This window comes from Neopelma chrysocephalum, unplaced genomic scaffold, assembly GCF_003984885.1.
Source record: "Neopelma chrysocephalum unplaced genomic scaffold, ASM398488v2 Primary Assembly neopelma1_70, whole genome shotgun sequence".
NCBI lineage: Eukaryota > Metazoa > Chordata > Aves > Passeriformes > Pipridae > Neopelma > Neopelma chrysocephalum.
Genome location: NW_020897730.1, coordinates 7,716,578 through 7,743,785, shown reverse-complemented (window position 1 = coordinate 7,743,785; position 27,208 = coordinate 7,716,578). Strand labels below are relative to the sequence as shown.

General features: G+C 37.0%; 1 protein-coding gene across 1 annotated transcript in view; it reads left to right on the top strand.

Annotated features, from left to right (window-relative positions):
* The first annotated feature begins 24,507 nt into the window (after positions 1-24,507).
* CLSTN2 (calsyntenin 2) overlaps positions 24,508-27,208 on the top strand; it is a 200,297-nt gene continuing 197,596 nt past the window's right edge. Inside the window, exon 1 of the mRNA XM_027685989.1 lies at positions 24,508-24,630. The gene's annotated coding sequence lies outside the window, so the exon portion shown is untranslated. The remainder of the gene's footprint in view (positions 24,631-27,208) is intronic.

The window sequence follows — 27,208 nt, the reverse complement described above, 5'->3', positions numbered from 1 at the left end:
GAAGGAGAACAACACAATTCTTGCATAAGAAATTCTCCTCAAAATATTTAGCAAGGTAATTAACATAAAGTGAACTGGCTAAAGAGCTATAATTTTGCTTGCAGTTACTCATTACTCTGAGGTAAATCTTCATTTGGCTCTATAAGATTTTTTTTTTCATTTTAGTGTATTCTTTTAGGAAAATCAAGGAGTTACTTAATATGCAGTTTCCATATATTGAAACATTCTTTGCATTTCTCTTTGTTCCTTCAACACTTGGTGAAGTGTGTTTCAGCATAATCAGCCTCCCAATGGATTTTAGCATGAAAACAAATCTCACTTTAATTTGACAAACTTCAGTTTACAAAGCAGTGCAAGGAAATTAAATTACCTGTTTGCAAACACAGCCTCCTTTCTCTAGAAACATTTTTACTATCACTTGCAATTTTCACATAACTCTTTCTCTTGTCAGTTTTTAACAGCTGTGGTTGTGCCATTAATCAAGAGTGCAGGCAGGTGAGCAATAACTCAGGCCCGTTTTACCGCTGTGGGACTTGTAGCAGCAAGTGCATTTGTGGTGGCAGTTGTGGATTGTGGGTTCAGGGAAAGGTGGGGATGATGTCAAGCGCAGTCATCATGAGATCCATCAGCTGGAGTGTAGTGGTTACAGTGGGGGAGATGTCAAGTTCATTTACACTTTGTTGTGGCCCTGAAAAACCATATTGTCTTTCACATGCCCAAATAATTCCATATGTTTTTTGAATCTGAATATTTAATATTTTGAAAGCTTTGTTTTTGAGCTCACAACACTTCAGCTGTTTTTGTGATATGCCAGTGATAGTCATAATATCACAGAGCTTTTTAGAACCTTACAGCACCGATGGAAAGAAAGTTTTATTAAAACCGCTCACCCTCACAGAGGGAGCCCATTTCTGTAGAAAAAAATTATCCTGGTTTTAGAAGGAATTACGAAAATTGTGTATAAGAGCAGATTATAATTTTTTCAGCATGGTGTACTTTATCAGAAACACTGATTTATTGACTCTGAAAATGTACAGGGAAATATGCCAGCCTTGATGAACCTTTTGTCGAGAGTATTTCCTCAGGTCTCGGATGAAAGTGATAACTTGAAAGAGAAATCCTCATCAAACCCACAGCCTAGAGATTAATATATACTAGCCTTATATGTGGGATCTGGAGTCTCATGTGTGTTGTTCATATCCCAACTGATTATTTTGGAGCTGTCTTCATGCTAAACATGTCTTACTGATGTCAACTGCTCTGTTGTCTTGCTTTCTGTTTATTTTTTAAATTTTTTTTTTAACAAATAAATCTTTAAATGCTTCGGTGATATAGAAGAGAAAATACTTTTGAATGCTTTCCTAAGTCAGGAAACTGTTTCTTTTCCATCTTTATATGGCTCTAATATCATATTCTGTTCCTGCAATGCCTGTTTCGTTTGTCCTTCTACAGCTGGGGAGGAGAATAAGGACTTCTCTTCCCTGGTCAGGGCTCAGGGCTGCTTGGATTGTCCTTCTGCCACAAAAGGGAAGGGGACTTACACTCCCATCTCAAGAGAAGAAACAATAAAACAAGGAGGCAAACTAGTCCATGGTAAACATGGCACATATGGTAAACAGTAACTCCAACATGAGGAGAGTAAATCTCTATCCCCTCAGATTAAGTGCTTTTCTGGGTGACAGTTCCTTATGGAACTTTCATCGGGATGATGTACAGCATCCATTATTTTGAAGGGCTGCTCTCAGATACAGGTAATCTCAGAGCAGGAGATGTTTGTGGCTTTGGCACGTGGACACTGTCACAACAATATGAACACAAGAACGGATTTGTATGGGCTGTAGAGGTGCCTGAGAGGGCAAATTAGATCTCAGTCAGTCTCAGCGTCGTAGTTGCTATTTTATAGACAATTATTCACCACAATAAAGGAGTGGGGATTTGAGAGGGAGAGGTTTCCCTTAAGACTGATCAAATAAAGGCATTTTCACTAGAGGTGGTTCTTGTAGATAGGTGTACGTACAAGGTGTCTGTGGGGTGTGGGAATCTGCTATTACAGAGTTGTGTCTCTGCCTCTGGCTTTTTTGAGTAAAAACACCACTGGCATTAAGCTGGTTAGGAAATTGTAACTGATTCAGTTCATTATTACCTCGAACTAATTCAAGAGGTATATGTTGAAATTATTAATCACTGTAATATCTTTTGGTTCTCTGGCCTGGAGTTTATAGATCTACTTTATATATATGAATATTTTAATTATATATATGAATATTTTAATTCTTTCTCTTTGAAGAGGGAAGGGAACCATGACAGCAGCTCTCACTGGGGTGCTGAAACAGGAATAGAAGAAGTTGAAGACTTCTCTGCTTGTGTTAGTGCAGTAGCCATGGTCCAAGCTGGTGGCTGAGAGAGTGACTTGGGTACTGAAGACCCTGTGGCATAAAGTCTCTGCAGTGTGAACTAAAAAAGCCTGTAGATGCGGGTGTAGAAACCTGTTATTCTCAGACTGAATATAGATGGGGCTTCAGGACAAGGGGAAAGGGCAAAAACACTCTCAAGAAATAATTCTGTAACATGTTTTTATCAATATTAAAGCTTAAGAAAGTTTTTCTTATGGACAGCTACTTGCTGCTTCTGCATTTCATTACTGCACTGTGCTGGTTATGCTCTGGGGTTATTTTAACAAATAGGTTTGAATTTTTTCTGTCCAGCTTTCTTTAAGCTTATATCAATTTTTCTTGAACTCTCTGGTCTGTATTTTACAAATCTCCCACATACAATTGTGTTCTCCATATGATTCCAAAATATTGTGGGTAAAAAATAGCACTTCTTCTTCTAGTCTTCCATCTGTTTGGGTTTTTTTCCTTTTAAGAAGAATTATTTTGATCCTGAGGATATTTAAATCGTCATATTACTGTGTGACCTCGTAGCATGATGCAATGATGGTTCCCTGCAGGGGTGAGCAAACAGTGAGTGCCATATGTACCTCATTCTGTCACCGTGGAAAATATGTGTGAGTGTGGGGTAGATTCAGCCAAAGTTAACACCCCCCTGCTTGAGGAAAAATAATAAAGTGTGACTGTGACTAACTGAATAATTGAATGGGTAATTAATTTAATTTCTAAAGGTGATTGCTATGAGAGTGGTAGCTTGTTAGTGAAAATAACATCCTTCTTAAAATTAAGTATTTTCTGTAAATCTACTCAGATAATCCCATTACCATCCTCGTACATGGAAGTAGATTTTAATGTGATTGTGACCACCTTTGTATTGGTACATCACTAAAATCACATCTAGTATGTCCAGATCAGAGCAGTTAATGCAGTGGAGATAACTGAAGTAAGCAATGCTTAGATTGCATAGTGAGTATTAATTTCTGGCATTTTTTTGTCTTTTTTTTTTGTTTGTTTTATATGTTGTTTGGCCAGCTGCAGGTGTGTAGTGTGCTTCTCTATAACTTAGATGATAAAGAAGAATTTTTAAATTATTTTGATTTTTACAGGATACTGCCTGCAACTTAAATGCATACTCACTGCTTCTGGTTTTGTATGCCCATCTCTTCTCCATTTGAACAGTTATCCCAGTGTACTCTGTGCAGACTTTGGATAAAAACAAACTGAAAGCAGTCTATCAAAAAGGGTACCCAGTAATGAAGGACTCATTACAAATGACACTTCTGTAGCTACTCTTGATGCAAGAAGAGCTGCTTCTGACAGGCTTATCCTCTGCATTTGGCAGGTTGGCACTTGACATGGCAGATAATCTATGCTGATACCGATCCCACAAATTCATCTGCCTTAATATGCTGAAAATATACAGGTGTATACCCATAAGTCAATTAACTCATATTAAGGACTTCAAACTGGAACACACTGCTGAGTGTGTTCTACACTCTTTGGCCAACACTGTTTAAACATGCTTTCCTTTTTATTAACTGTATCTAATGCATGTTATATAAAATCTAGGTAAGGTTCTATATTCTCTTTATTTTACCCCTGAGTATTACAGTTTTGTCCGTTCAATTGGGAATGTGCACCAGAGATGGGACTCCTCCTGTTGTCTTACTATTATTCCAGCTAGCATGGAGCTAATTTTCAAAGTATTAGTTGTAAGCTAAAAAAAGGCCTAACTAATTAAAATGTCGTTTGTGTTCATAATTTTAAATTGCTTGGGACTGTTACATTAGTTTCAGAATATAGTAAATGCTGTGGTCATCTTTTCCTGCAGCTGAATTGTTTCCTCTCTTATAAAAGGGATGTCAGATCTTTTTGTCAGTTCAACATTTCATTCTGCTTCAGTTACATTTTCTAAAGAAAGATGTAGCTTAGAGGCTGATGAAACCTAACACTGACAGACGGCTATCCTTGCCTCTTAAATTTGGTTAAAAAATTCCTGCAAAGGCAAGTTATTGCTTTTATTTCTGTCATTCACATACTTCAAGAATGTTATTGTAATGAGGTTAATAGAGATTTCTACACTTGTGTGTTGCCTAATCCTCAAGTTAGTTTAGGAAGCAGAGACTCTTACTGTGAATACATTCACGTGACTGTCACCTTGCATGTGAAAACAGTTTATTTCGTCCACCTCAAAGCCAGGTGGAAGGAAAGGACTTGTACTCTCAGCCAGAAATGATTATGCATAAGTCTTCGATATGTGGTTCTATCTACAAATATTTTCTTTCCTCCACAAGGAATGTCTGGATTTCTCCAGGAGCAAATTTCTATTGCCTGTCTAGTTCCTCTGTGTTCACCTGCTACGGGGGAATGAGAATAGCAGCATCTTTGGTGCGGCCAGAGAAACCCAAAGGTGACTCTTTGTCCATAGCAAAATATAAGCATGCAGGTTCTTCACCTCCTGGCAAAGAAATGGTTATGAAATGATCCATGATCCTTTCCAGTTTTGTGTGCTGTGCACATACAGTATCTATTTGTATATATATGGGATTTTATCCCTCTTGTTTCCATCTCCATGTTCCCTCATGCCATGCTAATTGCTATTCTTTATTTCACTTCTGTGACATGTCTTTGCATTATCTGTCGCTTTTTGAGCTTGCAGTTGCTGCACGTTATTAAGGTAAATGATATCATAACTGACAACTTAATAGGTATTTTCCTTACAAGTGAAATAGCTCTACTCTTGCATATTGGTAAAAAAAATACAAGTGGACAAGTAATCTCTTAATCTTGCACAGCTCCACTGTTAGAGCAAATAGTAATAGAATAAGTTTTTCCTACTGCTTAACATACTAAAAAAGTCAGTAAAAAATAATTTAAAACCACCATATATTTACATAGAATTAAAATTTACAGGTTTTATGAACCTTACTGGCATTGTGTTCCTAATTTTTAAAAACTTCATTTGTTAACACCTGCATGGAAATCAAGGATGATATAATACCTAAAGGAACTGAATTATGGCTACTAATAAAAGCTGTAAAAAATATGCTGTCTCAATAAAATAATTTTAAAAGAGTATTTGAAGGCTGCTGAATGCACACCTAGCAACGTTCTTCAGAATTCTGTTTTCATTATTATGAAAGGTTCAAAGAGTAATATTTAAATATAGAGATTTGAGGAGATCCACAAAGTACTGAGGAGAATGGCAAGAACTACAAACAGCCACAAAGCTATTTGTGTTGTTCTTCAAACAAAAGAACAAGAACAAAATGTTTGCATTGAAGTAGGGTGGTTACACAGAGGAAGAATAATAAAAAATGGGTTTATATTCTCAATTTGCTTATTTAAAACGGTTTTAAAAAAACCTAAACCAAAACTGTTACTATGTACTTAATTTTCTCCCCCTGTTCTTTGTATAAACGAACACATGGTGTGACTGTGTGACTGTTTCAGACCTGGGGTAGACACAGGTTGGGCATTTCCACTAAAATCTGACCAGTATCACATGTTATGCTGTATTTCTGAGGTGTTTTTTATGTATTTCTCCTGAATATAAAAGGAACATCTACCTAGAACTTATTTTATTGCTGCTTTTAGATAGAGATTTCATGGTACTTAATCCTACCAAAAGTTTTGGAAGAATCAAAACTTGCAAGGAAGAAGCCCCTTTGGAGCCAGTCTGTTCTGAGACTGGAATATAGGGCATAAAATGAATGATCACAAAGTGATGTAGTAATGAATTGTGATAGATTAATTTTATTTTAATTTTTTTCTTCTTATACATTAAAGTGCTGCTGTGGGAGGTATTTTTTAGAGGTTAAATATCAGCTGGAGACTTGAAAGTGGGGCATATGGGGCAAGCAAAGAGGTCAGGAGGAGTGGGGCTGGTTCTTTACATTTGCCTTTTAAGTGTAAATTCCAGTTTAAGCTCCAGTCACTTTTCAGCCAAAGTATTTGTATAGTGCCACTTAAATGTAATTCATCAGTTTTTCATGCTGCTTTGGAATTTGGAGAGGTGTAGTTAAGGGCTTTCAGAGCACCTGTAAACGACTAAATATCTTTGAAAACAAAAGCAAACCCAGGGCAGGCGGTGGGGTACCTGAGTGGGTTGTGACAGCTGCCTTGGGCTGCCCTCAGCTCAGGGCCCCGAGGCACCTCAGCTTTGCTTTTCTTGTAGATTTTTTTTTTCTTGGTCAGATTTCCCCTGTTTGAAAACAAAGAAGTAGCTAAAGTCTGAGGCCACATTAAGAATTATAGTCCTGTTTCAGGGCTAAGGTTGGGCTGCCAAGTTGTGTTGTGTGGTCAAATCCCCACATGATGTGGAAGCATTTGGTCTGGTGCTTGTTTCTGCCGAGTTTAGAGCATATCACCTTGTTCTGCAGGTTTTGAGTCTGTACTAGTAATGTCAGCTGCCAGAACTGGGTCTGTGAAAGTTGGGATGTGGTTCAGAGACTTCTGTCTTTCATTTCTGATTGCTGCTTTCTTGCTGGGACATGAGAGAGCCCACGAGTACTTGTGATATCGTAGAGCTTTGTCTTTGCAATGGAATGGGTTTGGAGCATTCATAAATTCAGTTACAACTCAAGTGATTTCTTTAAAATCTTGAGAATTTTGTATTCTAGTCTGAAGATTGCAATATACTCTTAATTATTCATAGTCAAAGAGCATATTTATTCATAAAATCAAGATCATTTCATTCACTTCAGCATTGCCATGAGGCTTAGAGTGTTCGCTCTTCACTGCAAGTTTGATGCAATATAATTACAGTTATATACCTGTGTTCTGAGAAATGTCCAGAAGGAAGTTATGAGGGAAAGACCTTGAAACAAGGTGTGTTCTGTCTGTATCTTTCAGATGAAAATTGATAAAAGACATTTTAAGAGCTTAAAAATGTGCTTGTAACCATTGCCTGTCCTTTTTCAAGGTAGCCCTGAATATTCTTCAGCCCGATCTGTCTAAATGTGCACCATTCCTTTGGAAGGAGAAATTTGTATTGATATATTGTTGCCATTATATAAAATGATGCCAAAACTGATATAAAACCCTCAAATAACTGAGAATATTGATGTAAGAGAAAGAAAGAGAAAAAAGTAAATATACTGAGATCAATACCAGAAAGAGACCAGGATAAACGAATACAAACACTGACAGATGTACAGGACTAAAATCCACTGTCTTTACCATCAAAAAGTTAAAGTCAACACAAAAAAATACCCAAGCAAACAAAAAAAAGCCCCAAGCCCTGAATCTTACTAGATTTTTGACTTGCTGTGGAATTGCTATGTATAAACACTGACGAGTAACAAAGCTGATTGTGGCTCTGCACCACACGGTCAGTCCTGTGGGACTCATTGTGCTAGTAATATTTTTTTGTGCCCTGGTCTCTGTGCTGGCAAAGTGCTCTGCTAGGAATGACATTGTGAATCCCTTTGATGTTCTTTTGAGCTGAACAGTCTCAGCCATGTGCCATCAGTCATAATCTCTTATGGAGAGGACTTATACTTTACCTTCTATGGTTAGGAAAAAAACCCCAGTTACTTATTTTGGTTAGTCCAGTGCTTAGGCTGTCACAGGGGGGAGTTTCAAACCACTGCATTTGAACTTAACTATTGGAACTTTTGTTTTACATAATGCTCTTTCTGTTGCAAACAGGGCAAGATGATCATAGGACAAAACCAGAAGTAGTATGAGAAGCTGGAAGAACACACATTGAAAAGTTAATTTATACATAGTCTTTGAGTCTTACTGGGATTAATTCACCAAAGATTCTTCAGTCCTATCTCCTACTTGTGCGGAAACATGACCAGGGCAGGTATATTGGGCTAAAACTGGAATAATCTCATTGAAGTCTGTGATCCTGTTTCAGATTGCTCTGCTACAGTTTAGATGTGGATTTTTTTGACACTGTTGCACAGAAACTTTCTGAATCTGCAGAATTCTCCAGATATTTGTTACATCCTCTGAATGAAATAAGCTTCCTAACAGACACCATTGCAAGGGGAGGGTCTGGAGGTGTGAGAGGATTTCACTTTCTTGTACTTTGCTTTGGTTATCTTTGTCTGGGGGTGATGCTGGTGTGAGATAGTTACAGAAGTGTAGTAGCCATTGAAACTGTTGGCATTAGCACTGACTTACATTGCTTTCAAGTATCCATCAAATTATGACTTGCACTGGTTTAGTCTTCCTGCTTCTGGTAAAAAAGGTTTAGTAATGAACCTGGCAACAGCATTTCTCTATAGAATATAACTGTTTAAAAATAAACTGCCGTGAGTAATTTTTATAGACAAATACTTCCCCCCCTCTTTAAACCCAATGACTATATAATTGATTTGATGTGACATTCATTTTCTTTCTTTGAACTCATTTTTTTGACAGTCTCCTTCATTCAGTGGCAACAAAGACTAAAAGCTACTAGTGCAGAGATGACGACCTGCCTTTCCTTTGTTAGTTCTCAGATTTGCAGGTAACTGGCTGATCTCTCCACCCAAAAGGCAGTACTTTTGCACTGTGCCACCTGCACTATATATATGCTGGCATCACATCATAATGTTACAAAAAAAGACAACTTTCCTGTGGCAGTGAAGTGTGCCAGGCATGACTGAAAGACTGGAGACTGCTCAATGTGCTTCTGCTTGTGAACTGCTCTGTTAGGCTCCCTGAGCAGGCTCTGTTCCTGAGAACAGTGCTTAACCAACCATCGAACAAAACCAACCACAGCAGCTTTGTTCCATGGAGAAGGGGAAAAAAATCTCAACACCCACCCCCTCCTTCACCCCAGTCCTAGACTGCAAAATGTTGGTGGACTCTAAATACTAGTGATGGGTTGTGGTCAAGGGAAGGAATGTGGAAAGCAGCTGAGATGCTTCTTTGTAGTGACATCTTGTTTAACGTGAGGCACCGAGCTGGAAGTCTGAAGTAGTTCAGGAACTACTGATTCACAATGGGATACCAAGTCCCAGCCTCGGGGGAGCAGAATTATCTGTCAAAAATATGGGGCTAAAGGCAGGGCACGAGGGCTTTCAGCCACGCAATTCTAATCCAGCACTGCCAGCATGGCAAACTTATGGCTCTTAGTGACTATAGATTTGTTGTCACCTTTACATCAGTTACTTAAACTCTTGGGATTTGACTTATTGTTACACCAGTGAGAATGTGATCTGCACAATTATCTTAACATTTTCTTTTTTATTCAGTTTTAATTTTGGCAAAGAGCAGTGAAAAGAAGAATTATTGCTGGTGAGAGAGCAGATAAATTATTTTGTTAGCAGGACTCTTATTTGTGGTAGTGCTTAACTAACAATGGCCACACTTAGTAAATTCAGGGACTTTTTTTCTATGTTCCTCCTTACAAGGATACAAGCACGAAGCCTGTGTGTTTTTACCACTTTGTTATGCAAATGTGCAGTGTAAGATTGATGAAAATATGTGCAGCATTTGTTAGGGCAGCTTGCTTGTCATCGTTTCCCTCTGTCCTCTGCATCTTGTTAAAATGCATGAACACATTAAATACATTTGAATAATCTTGTCTGATGTGCATCTGTGAGAGGCAGTGGCTCCCAAAGCATCGTCTCTGTAAGATCTCCCATATGTGGGCCCTGCTGTTTGCCCTCCGTGATCCGGGCGTGCTGCGATCCAGCTCGGATCAAACCCAGGAGGGACTGGGGAACAGTGAACTGCTGCTGCTGTTGGTAGGTTCACATTGGCATCCTTGATGTAAAGGCACTCAAAGTATTGCTTTGAAAATGAGGGTACTTTTGAAGGGTTGCCAAACCCCGCTTGATTACATGTCCCTTTTGACAGCAGATTTTTTCCTCCTTTGTATTTGGGGACTACCAATATATGAGAACAGTCAAACACAAGTGGTCTCCTTTTGCCCTTTCTTGCTGAACCAGAGCAGTCCTCAGACCCTTGCCAGGCAGGTGGCTTCAGTTGCTTTAAACATGAAATAAATTGAGCTTTTAGATTCTATTACTGACACAAATAACATAAAATATAATTTTTTTCTAATGGCAAGTTAGTCTGGAACTTTAGGTGGTGGGATTTTTCCTGCTTTTTTTTTAATCTCTGCTATAACAGTAAAGGTTGATGAGCAGTGTTGAAGATGTGCTGATATAAACAGAGCCAATTGCCAAATCCCTGCATCAGCCTTGTTAAATTCGTGTTTACATGATTATGGGGTATCATTTCTGCCTTTATGTGGCTGCAGGCACTTTCCTGGGCTCCCAAGCATGATACAAACATTGAAGTAACTCTGCTCTTTCTTGTTATATTTTAATAAATAACAATTTAAGTGCTTTTAAGTGTCACTGTCAAGTTACTGTGTGTGGATCTTGAATGGATGAAGTTTCAATGTCATCAAAAACCTTGGAGTTGAGTTGGCTTTTTGATTGGTTTTTGTTGCCTTTTTTTTGTTCGATTAATCCATGGGAAACTCTGAACAGTTACAAGTGTGCTTTTAGTTCAGATAAAACTTGTAAATGTACAGTTCAGCTGAGGACGTGACATATTCAGACCTTCCTGCCGTTGCACAGGGGGTGCATGTAGATGTAGGGGGAGGTCTTTAGGACTTTATTTATTTGCAAAATGCAAATAAATTAAACTTATAACTGTGATTTTCTTCATTCTTTCTCTTGTCCTTTCAAGCAATGGCCTCTCCAATCAGGTAATGAACAACAATCAGTGTTGAGCCCTGAAAAATACGTATTTTGGTGCCTTACTCTTTATGATATGGTGTCATTTCTGTATTTAAGTAGCTGCAGGCAGTTTCTTCTGCATTTTGCTGGTTTGTTCTTTAGAGTTCTTGCCTCCTGTCAGGAAAATCTGAGTGATCTGGTGTGTTTTGGTTTTGCCATGGCCTGACTGCTCTGTATAAACTGTTCGAGAAGGTTCTCACAAGGCTGAGGAGTGAATAGGTTGCCTTAGCTCTCTCCTGTTTCGTGTTCCCCAGCTCAGTCATTGATACTGTTCAGCTGTGGTTATCACAAAACTTAATTTTACCATCTATTTGCTTGTATTGAAGTGTATTTTCTGGTTTGGCTTTTTACGTGTGCTTGCCTTTGAACAGAACTCATTTGTTCCATATATTCTCTATTTAACATATCGTAATTCTTATAACCTCTGTTTTTGGAGCCAGAACCTGTTCTTGGGCATGCTAAAAGCAAGACCAGACCAATTTTCTATTTTCTACTCAAATTTTGTGAGGGCAGAGTGTCCCTTGAATACACCATTGAACATGCAATCAGTGGATGAAAAGATTCTGATTATCAGCAATTATTTTTGAGGAAAGGAGTCTCAAAAGAAGAGTATCCAGAGAGCTCTTACTTGAAATTGGTACATAGAAACTGTGGAATAGTTGCTTTAGGAAGCTCAGAAAAAAGTTCTCCTTTGTTACCCACATTTTCAAGTAATCATTGACTATCACCAGGGCGACCTTTTGAAATACCAAAAATAATGATTTCTTTGTAACATCTGAAATATTGGGAAAAATTGAAGTTTAAGTTTATTTCTTGAAAATATGTCCCGGAGCTTTAACCTTTCCTTCAGATTTCATAGGAATGATTTATATAGTTGTATATTTTTATGCCCAAACCTAGTTTTTCAACCAGGTTGTAAAAAAAAGTATCAGAAATGTGATTTTAGTCAGCTGTTCCTTTGACAGCAGCCCCTAAAGTTAATGTAACAAGGTAAGCTGGCAGGGGCTTTTTGGGGTTTTTGGTGTTTTTATTTAATGGAAACTTGGTTGCAATCTCCTTTCAAAATTCTGTTGCTTGCTCAAATGCAGATATTCTGTGCATAATGAGGGATAAAGCTGACAGGACGTGTCTGTCACTGAAGTAATGAATATCAAATGATCAGTTTGAAATGAATGAACTGTAAAATATATAATTATTATTCAGTGTTCCATACTTTTCACAATAAAAAGCATGAAATGAAATTTGCAATAAAATATGTCCCATCTGCAACATTGTAGGACAAGAGCTGATGTGTCACGGGTCAAACTCATTCCTATTAACAATTCATAGAAGTAGTTGGTAATTAGGGACAAAGTGATAAGCTGGAAAAAACAGTGTTTGGTACTGAGTTATGAGACATAACAGATTAGCTAAAGAACTCCCCAAATGTGTAGAATTTTTCTTTCATCAGTCCGTCTTTTGTTTGACAAGTTTTTCTGCACTGGCTGAAGCCCTGGAAACTCTTTTTACAGCAGACAGCAGTAATTAAGAAATTATCTGTGTAATTATCCAGGAATACTAATAAGTAATGAATGGAAGCTTAGCTGTTTTTAAGATTAGACAGAAATTGTTGCTCAATGAATTCATAGACATCAAGACTTTATCTTATGCAAGTGCTCACGTCAAGCTCTTGTGAGCAATTAATTATTCTGTTTTGGAGGAAAAAAATATTGATTTCATCCAATCTGTCAGAGTTTCTCAGAATTAGATGTTTTCCCTAAGATGTGTATTTTCATTTTTGGAGGAAAAACATAGCTAAGTTGTCAGCTTCTGAAGAGTGTACAGAGACATCGCGGTGCCCGAAGGCTGGATGTCCTATCTGGGTAACCATTGATTATTTTACTCTTATTTGTCTGCTTGATAGCCTGTAACACAATATGATGTTTTACATCAAGATTCAAACCAGCAGTTTTCCATCATCGTTTTATTTCCCTTCATTTGCTGTAGTCCTGTCAGCAGACCCAGGGGCTGCCCATAACTCATGAGCCACACGTGACTCTCCTGGAGTTCATGAGACCCCTGTTCCCAGAGTGTGTGATCAGCTGACAAGCAGCAGGGCTGTACTGGGGGAGGAGGAGGTGGGTAATTTCAGTGCCTGTTGTTGGGAAGATCTGCAGAGTAGGAATCACTGTAGCAGATGTCACTTGGTTGCCGTGCAAGTGAGTGAAATATCCCATCTCACAGCAGGGAAGGGGGACCTGCTGCACTGTCATCTCCCACGTGTGACCCACTTGCAGCCCTGCTGTGGTTTTTACTGAGGAGGAGGTTTTACCGTGTGGTTTCATACACCCAGGAAGATTGGTCAGTCTTGCCATAGTTTTTTGTTTACTGTGAGGTCCCCTGTTCAACGTGCCACAAGTCTAAAAGCATTTTGGCATTGCTTGAATAGGGCACAAATGCCCTAAAAGACAGGAACTAAAAGTTTTTGGAACAAGGAAAGAGCCCAAAAGAAACCTTGGAGTAATATTTATGCTGGCAGTTTATGAAAGGCTGTGCAAAGCCCAGAATGATGGCCTCAGTTATGCTTAATATCAGAGGGAGGGCTAAAGGTGACTCCTACATTCAAGTGATCTCTAGGTTCACTTTCCTGTACTTGGATATCTCCTTCCTTGCTTGTTTATGTGATCAGTCTAAAAAGAGAGGGAGAGTTGTGCAGGGAGGATGCTTGGAGTGCTGCTGGAAAGCTGTCTTATGTTGTAGTGGAATTCGATAGTTTGCTGTCATTCCTAAAAAGGCTGAAATCTAAAAAGCATCTTGGTGCTGTCGTTGGAGCCTTATGGGGACATGATTATGTTATTTGTTGGTTTGATGCCATGGTCCAGCTCTGACTGGAACAGGGCTTTGTGCTTGGTAATTCTGACTCCTAATACAGGTAAACTCTGCCACACTTTCACTCTGAGCACCACCTGTACTCAATATTTTTTTAAATACATAGATGTTGGTATGAGGAAGGAGTATTTGCTAATGTATGAATTTGCATTTTAAAACTAGGCTGTTGGCAATCTTAATTTCCATGTAAATAGACTGATATGTTTCAAAACATCTAGAAATTAGGAGACACTTGAGGGTGTTGAGGGGAGGAAGGAAAATAAGAGGCCATTTTCAGGTTGAAATGCAAAAGAGAGGTGAGAGAGTTTTGAGGAAAGAATAAACCATTCAAGTAGGATGAATGATAACTTTAGGTTTAAATCTGTAGGAAATATACTGAGAGAAAAAAAGAAGATTGCCTTGGAAAAAGTAAAGACTGCATTGAAAATGAGGAGGACCATAAAAGACAAATAAATTAAGCATTGTGTTATAAAGTCAGAGCTGCTTATAATCAGAAACATCATCAGAGCCTAAAAAAAATATTTATTTCAGGCAATTCCTATGTCTATACTAAGCCGTTAAAAGAAAATAAATGAACTAGAAAAAATTAAAGTGTAGCTAGAATATGGCTGAAAAGTGCAGTATTGTTATGAAAATCAGGATGTCAATATGCTCTCCATATGGATTATATGGCCCATGTAATTATGTGCATTCTTCTGTCATGGAAAGCTGAAACACATAGGTCTTGACTATTAGAATTTCTGGAACACCCACTTTCCTATTGATTTTTTGGGGTAGACAGATTATTATTTGTGTTGGAGCGTGTAGAAGCTTCAGTCAGGACACAAAATAATAAGAGGCATTGTATAAAAGTGAAAAGAAGTTGGACTCTGCACCAAAAATCTGTTCTTAAGGAGAAAATAGAGAGTCTCTAACAAATGACAGTCATGGATACAACTCCACCAAAGCAGAAGACACCCCAGTGTTATCTTTATCCTCCCTGTTGGTTATTTCCTGCATTCCTGCTCTCTGCTGTGACAGACAAAACACCATCAATTGGCACCTGCATTGTGCTTTGGTGGTACTAATAGTTATGTAACTGTTATTTTATCGATGGATGGGGTCACGTAAGAAATGCCAATATTTAAAGGCATGTTTTGAGAGGTTTGGGGTGAGGATGGACAATCAGTTAATATATTTATTTTGAGGTACATTTCAATTTAAGAGACATCTGAACATAAAAGAGGCAAGCACTTGCAAATGGATGTCCTGGGACCCCATTTCTTGTGATTAAGTAAAGGACAGGTAATTTGAAGCAATACCTGTCCTTTACATGGTCAGGTTCTCTCTACGGGAATATCCTTCATCCCCTGCTGTATGGAAATCTGTAGTTTTGAACAAATAATTAAAAGATGAACATCAGTACTTTCTTCTACTTAAAAAACCCCCCAAACTACTTACTCCTTTAAAATCCATGGCATTAAGATTTATCTCATTTCCCAAGATTTCCAAATGTGTAGGCTTATCTGTAGGAGCTTGGGATTTCAGTGAGATTAAATTTGTGATAGCACACAAGAGTCTGTGCTATCAAAATAATGTGGCATGAAATTTTATAAAGGTTACAATTTCTTAAGGTTTGTGTTCGTTTATTTTAGGCTCATAATCTAATAGGGATTTTAACTTTGAATTTTTCAAAATGCCATTCACAACAATGGAGTATTGCTGAAGTTCTTCAGATATAATTGTGTAAAACTTAAGTTACTTTAATATTGTTTTTTGAAGCTTCAACTTAAGATACTATTTACAAAGAAAAAACCTGCTAACCTGAATGATTAGATCCTGAAAAATTAGTACCTTTGAAAATCTGCTCAGCAAATGTTAAAATGTCTCATGTTCTGTAGTAGCTGCAATGTTCATTTTAGAGATGTCATAATTGAGACCATTCATAGGAAGAAACAGCAGCAATTGGAATTCCCTGGTTTTAGTATTTCAGGCAATAAGAGAGGTATTATTCATGCAAATTTGTTCTTTAGTTATACAGGGCATCCTGCAGATCTGTAACTCCTTGGTGAGGTCTGTCTTTGGTGCTGTTAGGGGATTGCTCTTGCTTTTCTGCATAATCAATGAATTTTTTTCCCTATGAAAACACACTGTCTTGGTAAAAATGTTTACTAGTGATCTCTATGTTCCTCAGCATTGCTTGAAATATCTGGATTATTTGCAAAATACTGGTGGCCAGTCCATGAAACCACTGTGCTGGAAGCCCTGTTGAGATATCATCTGACAAAACTCTTTGGAGGACACTCCATTCTTGTTTATTTAAGGAATAAGGACTAGAGTCAGGTTTATTTTACATGCATGCTGTAAACTCTCATAATGGAAAATAAATACATGGTCTGTACATCTTTCAGTCCAAACAAGAGATGAAGTGTGTAAGAATGGGGCAGCTTCATATAGTGAGCATGGAGTTATTAAATATGGAAGGAAGTTAAATGAAATTATAGAGGGGTTAAAAATTGGGGATCTCAAGCTTTTATGTATTTTTAAATGAAATGAGGCTACACATAAGAAATCTCTGTTGAATTAAAGGTCAGCATTAGTAAGCAAGATAAATGAAATGAATTTTGAGTACAACTAAATATATTGGAAAACATAACTTGTTTATGACCATTTTCTGCCCTTATGATATGAATGAAAGCATTTTTATACCATCAAATACTTTCCCAAAGATAGACTTTAATCTATCAGGACATAATCAGGTAAGTGCTATTGAAATTCCCATAATTGTGGGACAGACTCATCATCTAATTCCAGTTTTGTTCCTTAGATATAGTAAACAAGATATTCCTGGTCTTACTATTGAGGCATAGAGACTCAATATTAAGACTGGTAGTTCAGAATTCAGGTTTACATTCTCTGTAGTCTATTTGTTATGACAACTATCAATAGATAAATTTGATGAAGGAGTTGAAATCTCTTTTGTATTAATAAAAATAACTTGTAAGCTTAAAGGCAGTTCAAGGCATGAAGACCCACAGCTACGTGGTCCACTACCTAAAAGGTGATGATGAGGCTAATTCTTGTATGCATATGAAAATTCAAAATGTGCTTATCAGAAATCAGGGTCAAAAGGTTTACATATCGATATTGTGAGTGGAGTTTTACAGAATTCATAGCTAGACTGTTTTTTCTGAAGAACACAGGTTTGGATTGACCAAAGCATTTACTAAGTTCTTGTTGAATGTTTAATATTAATTTGGTTATTAATAAATATTAATTTAATATTGATCCACTCAAAAAACCCTCAAAACCAAAAACATCAAAAACTTTTACAAGAGGATCAAGCATATTTATAGATACATGATCATCTAAACGTGTCAGAATACATGCAGAGTGTGTCATTTTACTTAGAAATAGCTAACAGGTGACTAATTACTAATATTATCAAGTCCATTAGACAAGGACTAGGTACTTGATGCTTTTGGTCAAATTAGCTTGTAATAAGAATTACCTAACAAAGGAGTCTTCCACTTCAAATTTTCCCTTTTTTTTTAATATAAGAACAGATTTTGATAGTGGGGATTGTCATTATTGAAAGACCTTCTCTTGGGGGCCAGAAAACGTGCTTATGCCAGAAGACTGTTTTGTGCAGTATATTTCATGCAAAACAGGTTTTGTTGTGCAGCTTGTTCAGATCAATGCCAAGTTATCTGTAGGATCTCCACTGAGTAATTTAATGTTGCTGAGATGCACTGCTCATAATGTATTCCTTAGTTAAAATGTTCTCCAAAGAGTTCACATCTCATAATCACATTTCATAAATCATATAAATTCTACTTTAACTGAACTTAGTGTCAAAACTCACATTGCCTTAATTGGGACAGGAATTTCACATTATTATTTTATGTAAAAGCACATAAAGCATTATGGCTTAAAGTTATCTATCTAAAAATAAAGCCAGAACATAACTACTGGTAATTCAGTAATTTCAAGCAATGGCATCACATGGAGAAATAAGCATCAAGCTACAGAAGAATAAATTTCTTCTTTACAATTTTTCTTTGTCAAAGCATGTAAAATGTGTTTTACATTTGAAAGTTCCTGGCAAGTTTTCATTTTCTTTTGTATATAGGGAAACATAGTATTCCGTGTTCTGCTGATAGAGCTACCCAATGTTGCTTTTTTTTCTAAAGCTGAGAAAGATTTAATCCTATAAAATGCAAATATTTATGTCCTTCTACTTCTCAACCACTTTCAGTTTCCACTTCTTGGTTTCTTTTTCCTCAAAAAATGCATTTATCCATGTCCTTCTTTTCTCTGCCTTCCAGAGGAAGTCTTATATTCTTTATCAAGCTCCTAATCCTCATTTCTTTAGTGACCTAAGCCCCCAAATCTGCCTATCTTCTGAACATTTTTGTTCTTAGCTGCTACTTTATGAGATTTCAGATTTGGCTGCTATCTTTAGTTTCTATCCCTGGCCCATTCTGGAGCTGGTGATTCAGGAAATCCATGTTTCTGTCTCAAGACATGTCTTGGAGGAATTAAGGTCTATTATGTTATAAAGTTGCATGTGCACTGTACAGTCACGTGTATGAACTATGTGAAGAGGTCTTGCTCAGTGAAAACATAATCTTTGAAGTATTTCAGTTATCAGAAACGAGAGTCACTGGAGACTCCAGGAAATTTCTGTTAAGGGTGAGTGTCCAAAACTTGTGGCTCGGATGTCTAAAAATGAACATGGCACAGGCCACATGTGTGAGACAAAAATCATCTTCTGACCTCACCCTCTTCCCTTTAAAGTTTCTCCTTCTTGATCCAAAGCTTAGGGCTGTTAAAACCATCCAGAGAACAGCTCACAGGATTTTAACAATGGACAAATTCTATTTTTAGTAGCCATTTTCTATGAAATACCTGAAAAATGAGCTGGAGCTCTGGCTATCGCTGACCCCACAAGTCTTACTGTGGTATTTACCCAGCAAAGTATCACCCCAAAGGAGGAGTGGACTGCATTGCAGCTGTCAGGATGTCATCTGCATCACTGGGGTATTTGTTATGCAGTACCCTCCTAGTAGGGCACTAGAATAACTCTCTTTGCTGTACAAGATAAGGGCTTGCTGCTTGTAGTGCAGACTGCACAAGTTCAGACTTTTATATTTTACTGAAGTTAATGAGATTTCCTGCACATGTTTAAAAGGCTTCCTGAGTATCCTCAATTTGGCTGTTTTTTTGAGGGGAAGGCCTTTGACACTTAGACAGGATTCCAGCAGGCTGAGCTGAAGATCACTGAAGTTAGTAGATGAAAAGACTTAGAGCTGAAGTGCGTGCTAAGGAAAGCGCTACACGGGGAAAAAAAAGGAAATAAAACATTTGCATTCAAAAAGCAATTCTTAACCCTCATAATTTGCTACCTCGGGTTTTAACTCCCTGTAGTTTAGAAATCAGCAGTTAAATCAACAGGACCATATTGAATCTGCCCTAGTGTCTGGAGTTAAAGCTTCAGAAAAGCTTCAAAAAGCTTCACTTTTTTTTTCTTTCATAATTCTTTAATGGGTTATTTTTGGATCAGTGACATTTTCTGAGCAATTTCAGTCAGAAACCATCTGAAATTTGCAAATACCATTGCACCGTATCCCTTGCACGCGTGCTGCTGTCCACCCACTCCCCCCTTCCCTGCCCCAAACAATTGTCTATCTTGGGTTAGAGAAAAGATGTCTGTCCCCATGAGATGATGTCCTCATACATTTTGTCTATATTGTAATCCTGTTATAATAATGCTTGTGCACTGATGAATTGCAGCTTTGTTGTTCACAGGCACTGAGACTTGGAAGATTTAATGTAGAGTGTGATTGCCTTCAGAGAGCTCTGTGCATGTCTTGCAGGCTGATAAGGCAGGGTCGAGGCATTGCAGCACAGGGTTCGTGCACCTAGAGCCATGCTCAGGGCAAAGGCCTTGTTGGTGAATTGTCAAAGGGCTTAGGATGGGAGAGGGCTGGTGGTTTTTTCCCTGCTGCTGATGTTTCAGTGTCTAGTGTGTGATTTTGTTCCGTTTCTGCTGCAGAGCTTCCCATGGGCCGCTTGGAGCAGGTGAAATACTCACTGCAATCACAGCTTGGGGAGAGTTTGGTGTCAGGAGTTGGGTGTTTTTCAAGTCACGGGATGGGTTTTGAGCATGACACAGGGAAAGGGTAAAACCCAAGGCACTGTGCAGAGGATGGAGAAAATGCACCAGAGTAGGATGTAGGAGTTCAGCGTATTTTTGGGGTTCTTATCATCTGGCCTTTCTCTGTAATCATTTTGCTTAATTTTGGAGCCTGTCCTTAAACTGACTTCCAAGACAACGTTCCTGAGGGCATGAGATTTCCTGCAGACTCTACAAAATGAGTTGGTTTTTCTTTTGCCATTTTCTACTCTGTTGTTTTATGTGCCAAGTGCATTTGCAGATGGAACAGAGAGAGGCAGTTTTCTAGCACGATGGTTTAATTACATCCGAAGGCTTGTAACCACAAGCTTTGGTGGGACAGAGTAGGAAAATACAGTGTAAATGGTGCATATGAATTTTAATGAACTGACCTCTAACTGTAATAAAAGAAGAAGATTAATTACCTTATCCTAGATGCTGTAAATTATTTATATTTTGGTTTTATATGAATGACTAATAAATTACATGAAGGGAGGCAAGTTTAAAAAAGAAAAACAACCTACAGCATGGGTATACTTCATCTGTATGTCTTAACTAAATATGTGTTTGAATTCATGAAAGCCTTGTAGTGATTTCAGCTTTCACTGAGCTAGGAGAATGCAAGGAAAAGGTAAAAAATAAATGCTTCCAGAGAAGATCTTTGGTATAAAAGACAAAACGATATATATATACATATATATATATATATATAATTTTTTTAGGTTTGTTTTTTTTTTTAGTTTTGGAGTTAGTATAAGTGTGCTACAACTTCATATACCTTAAGAGGGAAAAGAATTTTTTTTGTATAGGTCTTATCTGCTGATTATGCACTTTGTTCTTTTGAGCTTAGCTTGCTGTGTAGTGCTCTGCTTTCTTGGTACCCGAAACTTCACATAAATCTCTATATAGATTTCTTCCATCATCTTTATAAAAAAAACCTCCAACTTTATTTTATAGAATGTTGTTAATTGTAAGCACTGTTGGGAAGCATTAAAATATTTTTTAACCATTCATGCCTTTTCGATTTTAAAGATAAAACAGAGTTCCCATCTTATTGAAAGGTTTACAAAAATTTCAAAAAGGTACATGTTAATCTTTAAGAGACTCTAATAAATGCTGGATATAATTGGAATTAGATAAGTTCTTAAATTATGTGATATTTATTTTTCTTTTTTATTTCAACATACAGTTTGAAGTATAGCCTGAAGTAAACAGCATGGAAAAACTTTCTTGTTCTGGTGTTTAAGTAAATGCAGTGTGGCATTACTGTGGCTTTGGAGACCTGACCTAAAATCTGACTCAAATATCTTGAAGTACAATCAGTAGCTCAAAAGAGACAGGACAAAACACTTCTGATTTAATGTTTAAAGTTCTGTTTGTTTTGAAGCTGTTGCATAGGGACAGGAAAATATCAGAGCTTTGAGAGGTGTGTCAACCTGTGCATAAACACTGATTTGAACCAGTCTAACGTTTTGGAGTTGTCCTTTTGTCTTGGAGTAAAAAACTTAAAGTATTCATTGATTATGTCATGTTTGAAGGCTTTTCTTTTACAATGTAATATCTAGTGGAAGTCTATATAGTGGTTTATGTAGTTTGTTTCTCTGTTAACATTTTACCAACCTTTAGCAGAGAAACTATGAACAACCTCCTGAACCAGAACACCAGCAAGTAATCTCAATATTATAGATTTCTTATTTTAAAACAAGTACCCAAAAGAGTGTAAAGGATCAGTAATTTTAGTGATGTGAAAATATTTCAGATTTATAGATCATCTGATGCAAAAGGATTGTTTTGCTCTCCCAAAGACTGTGGATGATTTCCATTATTTGTAAAATTTCCACATCACAGATTACTTGAAGCTTGTATAGTCATAATTTTTTCTTTTGGAGATGTATTTCATAAAGCTTGCAAATAGTTTGACATTTTATTGTATTTTGGTTTTGTTTTATTGTTCTTTTCTTCTTAATACCATCCTCTAAGGTCTAGGTCTAAATTGTAGAATATGTTTGTAATGTACTTTCTTTTCTTCCTACCCCAACATGATTTAAGAAATTGTGTTCCTGTCTCTCATTTGACTCATTATTGCTCATTGGACACTGAGAAAACATAAGGCCAGTAGAATTTCAGTCACTGTGTCCTGAGACCGTTTCTTAAGCCAAAACAATCTTGTAGAATCCAGAGGAGGATTATTTTTTAGTTGGTTGGTTTTTGATTTTTTGTTTTGTTTTGTGGCTGTAGTTGGGTTTTTTGTTTGTTTGTTTGTTTGTTTTGGCTTTTTTGTTTTTGGGGTTTTTTTGTGTGTGTGTGATTTGGTTTTTTTTTGTGAGAGCTCAGACAATTAACAGAATCAGGAGGAATGAAAAGCATTAAAGTACTTGAACTTTTATTTCCAGAAGGGGCTCCATTTTCTTGCAAATCCCTATTTACTATTTCATTATTATTAAATTGTGTCTGTCTTCAATCAAGAGATCCCCTCTAGCTCTGTCCAGTACGTGTCAATCTAAGCCTTTGAGCCACATCAGAGCATCAGTGCAGCACATTTCTGTGTCTGGATGTTCAGGCAATTCACGTATTCAAATAACAAATGCAGAATATTTCAACTGCCCTGTAAACTGGTATCCCAAATGCCATGCAAAGCTCTGAAATTGCATCCATCACTTCTCATATTTCAACACCAACAAGACTTTTGGCCTTCATCTATTACATAAACTCACCAATCTCTCCTCTGGCTGTACAGTCATTACAAGATGAAGAGATTTGAGACCCCTATTTTCCATTTCACCTTTCCCTGACACATCCCGAGTTTAATCTTCCTGTTGCTTAGTTATTGCAAAAATGGGCAAAACCAACCACTGTGAAGCTAAGTGTGCTTTCTTCTGAAAGGAGATACATTGCAACATAGAAATGAACTCAAAGTTGCCATATTAGTGCTAGAATACAAAATAATGTCCACCATGTCCTAAGGATTAAACAAAGCAGCAAGAAAGAAAGAGAATGAACTTCAAGTTGCCATAAAGGTATTTGTTGGCTTTTCCCAGATATCCAGTATACATAATAATTTGTTAATTGCCCAGCTCTGTGCCTGAGACTAGAGCCCTCCCTGTTGTCTTAGTGGATTTTGCTACTTTCTTGGCAAGGAAGAAACCGCGGAAAAAAACTTGAATCACATTGATATCTGGGGTTTTACAGAAGACAGGTCAAAAAAGAGTTTAGGGTTGTGTGTGTGGATTTTGTTTGGTTTCGTAATGGGGTTATTTTAAATAATCCCTTCTGATTCAATTTGTTTTCACTTTGTCAACTCTCTGTCTTTGAGGTGAATTCTGTTAACTCACCAGATGTTTTCCTCAGCATTTGGTACACACAACTAAATAATAGGTACAAAAATTACTTTACAGCTGAGTTTGATGTCAATGTGGTAGATATTCCTTAGTGCAGTGCTCCCTCCTGCCTGGGGGAGAACATCCTTCAAATTGCAAATTGTTTAGCTATCACCATTGTGTTACTTATGTAAGAGGTCCAAAGAGAGAACGTTCAGATTGTGGCTGCAAGAAGAAAATGCTCTTTATAAGCATAGCAAAGCTAAGCCTCTTAGATTTTCCCCTTCCTTTTTATTTTGTATCATTGTACTTACCAAAAAATATTAGATGGATGGTGAGAGGGATGAACATGGAAGAGGTTCAGGAATAAGACAATGTGATGATAAGTGGGGTATCTTCTCCTTAAAGTGTCTTTTAGTGTGATCTTCCTCTGTATATCAAGACCAGATATATCCAAATGTTCGAGAGCTGAATTTGAAGGACAGATTTTTCTAGAAAAACTTGAGATCCCATTTAAGCATAAGTAAAGCTGGTTTTCGTAAATGAAAAGAGGTGGAGGCTTTGATAAAAGTGATGAAAATGTAGAAGTTTATTTTTTTGTCTATGATGTACAGAACACAAAAGTAATTTTAGATATTTTTCCAAAAATAAAGTGAGAAGTTGATCAGGAGTGAAATCTACTTGCCCTTCTCTTGGCTTTGTGACTTGTTGAGTTGTGTTTCTCTGGTTGCCCTTTCTCTTGCATCAGAGCTTTGCAACTGAAAGCAATTCCTTCAAAAGTGTCTGACCCTAATTATGTCTGACAATTGAGAACACATTAAAAATACTTTGAAAATTGTCTTTTGCTTTTGGTGTCTTAATTGGAGGGATGTCTCTAAGTGTTTTTCTTGTCAGTGAATTACAGTACAATACACATGTCGCATTGGTTTGTTATTTGAATGTTTATGAAGTACTTTGGGCTTTTTTTAGTGGCTTTTGAGTGATAACATTGATAGGTTAAATAATTTCTCTTTAAAAATAAAATGAGCTAAATGGATGTAAAACACAAACCAAATTAATTAGGCATGCTTTTTCTCTTCCAGTGAACAAACACAAACCCTGGATTGAGACATCTTACCATGGAATCATAACTGAGAACAATGACACTGTAATTTTGGATCCTCCCCTTGTTGCTTTGGACAAAGATGCACCTGTTCCTTTTGCAGGTAGGAATATACATTGGCAGCAGCACTTGAGCTTATGGATTGTAGTATGAATTTATTAGCATTTTAAGGATGGGATTTGCAGTGCAGAGATAATGTAATTTGAAGGACGTGTGAAGGACATGTAAAGGCTGTGTCTGAGTACTCGGGACCTGACCATTGGCCCACAGACCTTGAAATGAGGTGTGTCTTACAGTGAATGTGTCTGCTCATTTGTTTCAAGACAGAAGAGATTATTAACAGCATAATACAGCAGGCTTCCACTATCAACACACATTTTTTAATAAAACACAATATTTCTGTAATTAAATTTGAATTTCCCATTATAGAAATGAGTCATTATAGTTGCCTAAAGTAACAATACATAGTTAATTTTGTTAAGGAATAACAGCCCCTGCTTTCTCTCTTCTTATTCTTCTCCCTGGCTGTGGAAAAACTGTGTGACAAATATTTAAAGTTGCTCAAATCATGTGTTACTGTGTGAGTACTTTATAACTGTCAAGGCTTGGACAGAAATTTTAATGGCGTTTTTGAAGATTTTTGCTCAGGTTGCTGCATGATAGATGTGTGTCATACAGAAGTTTTCATCTGTATTAAGTCTATTTTTCCTGACACTTATTCTGTCATATTACGAGTTCCTTAAGCAGAATAGAGTACTTTTGCATGTGAAGTAAGTTTTCTTTTAAATTCCCTGTTCCATTTTCTTCTTTTTGAAGAAAAAGGAGAATAGTGAGGCTTGACAGCTGTTTTGAAGATCCTCAAAAGATGCGGTTGTTAAAAACATGCTATTGCCAAAGAATGTTCCTCATATAAGGAAAGGGACTAGTAAGATAAGGATCCTTGTTCTTGTGGAGTACAGTCATGCTCAATAAGCAGCAAGTCCAAGTGCTTGGCCCAAACAGCATTTTACAGCATCATGAAAGAACTGTTATTATTATACATTTTCCCCAAAAGCACATACTGGCATCAATCCATACCCTGCCAAAGAGGGATTCACAAATGTTTTTTATATATTGAACTGCAGTTTAATACCAAGATTTGTTTGTCACGCATAGTGCTCCGTGGTTCTTTGTTGCACAGAACCCTTTTCTTTCTCAGCCACTGGGGATGTTCAATGGAGGGAGCTCTATTTAGTCAGAGGTAAAAGCCTCAAATAACTTGTGCATATGGGTATAGCAACCTTAGTATGAAACCCTTTTGTCTGCTGATCCCTTCCCGTGGCACAGTTATTTACTAATGGAGGCATAATCAGTGTCTATTCAAACACAAATAGCCAGCTCTGAACTGGGAGGTGCTAATTAAAATCAAAGCAGGGTCACTTCATACAAAAAGGTGTCCTAAATTAGTTACTACTTTTTGTAACTAAGGAAAAAATATTTGTTTCCTAGTTATTTTTTAATGTATTCATCAGGAAGGAAGTGTATGTTAAACAAACAGTGTGGAATGAGTCTTTGAATGATAAGCAGTTTTCTGTATCGTATTTGAGACCACTTTTGTGTTACATTGGTAACTTTCACATACGTGTGCAATTCATTCTTCCAAATGTTTGTGCTGAACAATAATGTAAACTTAGATGAAACCCTTGCTAAACTAAACCTGTCTGTGAAATCTTCAGGAACAGTTATTTAGGAATGAAGATTGATTCCTAGTGAAAAGATGCCCTTTTCATTTCATTTTTTTTTTTTTAAATTTTTCTATAACTAAGGATGTTCTTTTGCTTCTTTTGCTTGCATTCCCCTGGGATCCTTACAGGAACGATAATCATGCTGTTTTCACTGACACTGCAAACTGTGCTGACTGGGAATTTGGCAGCCTAATTGTTTTCTTCACTTTTTACATTGGGAGAATCAACACGTTTTTCATTAAGCAGTGATTTACTTTTCATGTAGAAAATCATCCTCTGAAGTACTGAACTTAGACTGGCTTATGTGATTACGTTAAGTTACATTAGACAGTATTTTAATTTATCTTTGTTTATTGATTTGAATTATTTATATTATAAGAAGTGTCTAGGTGGGAAAATACTTTCTGCGTATTCCCTGATATTAATGGTTCATTTCCAGATAATCTTGTACATTTGGCCTAGTGATCTGCAATAATAAAGTACTGATTGAACCCTTAATTCCCTTGAAGGGCCTGGATTCCCTACATGTTTGGAAAAACATGTGCTTCTTTTTAAAGACTCTTACCTTTTTAAATTGTTGGAGGAAATTTTTATTTCTCTTTTAATTTTTGCTTTAGTATCATGTAGTTTTCTATGGTTTCATAATATCATTATTTCATTGTAGGTTTTTATGGAAAATTCAATTTCTTTTTGTACAGTATAATATATCAGTCTTCCATTGTAACAGAATCAGAGCTCCAACAGTTCCTTTACCATCACCTTGTTAATATTTTCAGTATTTTGTCCAAATATTGCAGAAGAAATATAGTATTTAGAAACATTTTGCATTTTTGTTGTTTTGTTTTTTTTTAATAGGCCCATATTCAAGAATATATCAGGGCAGTTTTTGGTTTCTGCTGAGATATCTACTTAGATCTCCTTGAACAAATGAGTCCCTCCAACAAAACAAAACAAACC